This window comes from Cicer arietinum, chromosome 1 (genome assembly GCF_000331145.2).
Source record: "Cicer arietinum cultivar CDC Frontier isolate Library 1 chromosome 1, Cicar.CDCFrontier_v2.0, whole genome shotgun sequence".
NCBI classification, from domain to species: domain Eukaryota; kingdom Viridiplantae; phylum Streptophyta; class Magnoliopsida; order Fabales; family Fabaceae; genus Cicer; species Cicer arietinum.
This window is the reverse complement of record NC_021160.2, coordinates 53022824-53024501: the sequence shown is the minus strand read 5'-3', so window position 1 is coordinate 53024501 and position 1678 is coordinate 53022824.

Genomic DNA, 1678 nt, shown 5'->3' with positions numbered 1-1678 from the left:
GTTCATACTTCATAGTTCATATCCACTTCTATTTTGTATTTTAGACTATTATGAAAATGTCAATTTTTATTTTATTTTCTTTTGAAGGGGTTTGTGTGATTTGTGTCACTTTGTGATATGGTTAGGATTGTTAAGTGAATAATGTTTTTCTTCCATGTTTTGTGGTTATCTTGATGCTTCATTTGAAGCTTAGTTAAATTTGTTCATCATTGAAGGTTGCTAGTGAATTGGAAGTTGCAAACAAGTGCCAAATGAAATGCTAATATGTTATATGTTGCATCTGAAGCAAAGTGAGAGCGTAGCATGCAAGCTGAAAACTCTTCTTCCCATTTCCCCCAAGTGTATTTTCATTAGTAATAATTGGATTGTTTATATTGTGCTCCACAAAGACTTCAAATACCTTGTACATTTTGATATCTTTTGCAAATTTACTACATTAGCATATGTGTTGAGAGATCTTAGTCCACGTGCAAACGAGTACTTGAGATGTTGGTATCACAAACATTTGATGTTTCTATATCCCAAACTTTTAATCAATTTGGTAAATTTTATGTGGAACATTAAGTCTACCGTCTACATCCCAATATCTATTCATCTCATCCCTTTGGCCACTGACATAATTATTCACCGGATAAATTACAAGAAATGTGTCTAGGGTTCATGAGTTTCTAACTTGGGTATATTTTGATTCAATTCTGATTTTTGTAATTTTGTAACTTGTGTTTTATAATAAAATGTTTATTGTTAAATGTTGTAATGTTTTTTTTTAATTCAACATAATGAAATAATGGCATTAAATTTGCCATCTATATCTTTAGGTTATTTGACACATCATTTAAAATTAAAAATATGACACATTGTAAATGAAATATGGAGCTAATTTCATGAATGAGATAAAATAGAGAGACCAAAAGTGTAATTCAACCTAAATATAAATAAATTGACCAAAAAAAACCTAAACATAAATAAAAATACCAAACAACTTTAAAAGGAATCATAATTGTACCAATAAAACAATGTACTACACTATAGTTAACTAGATATTGGCCCGCACTTTGCATATGAACATTTGATATATTAATATTTTTAGATATGTTCAAAATAATTGATAATGATTTAAAAAACTAAAGTTAAAATATTTATTTGAACTAATTAATTATTTGGACAACATTTTGTATAGTTTATATTATCATTGTTATTGTTGTATTTCTATTCATTTTTCTTCTATAAAATTTATTAATGCATTTATAATGAAATAGTATTGATGTATTTTTATTAACTTTTAGATGATTGTTGGGGTGAACTTAATCGAGACTCACAGATAATATATATTAACATTTTGTTATAATATATAAGTGGTCTTAGTGTTAATCTTCATAAATTGGTTCAAAATAATTTTGAAGTTTTATAAAATAGTCTTAATTTTAAATTTTTAAGTGAGCCTGAATTTTTTAAACAGCACAAAATTCACATTTTCTCAACATGAAATTTAATGCATATGCACTTACAATATAAAGTATCAATTAATCACATTTGTTGGATCATTAAAAATATTTAACTTAAATCATATTATATCTTAAATGTCATACAAAAAACATTTGGTAATTAGTTGACAGCGTAAAAAAATTTACGAAACAAAATCGATCACATTCTCCATATGAAGTGATATTGAGGGGTG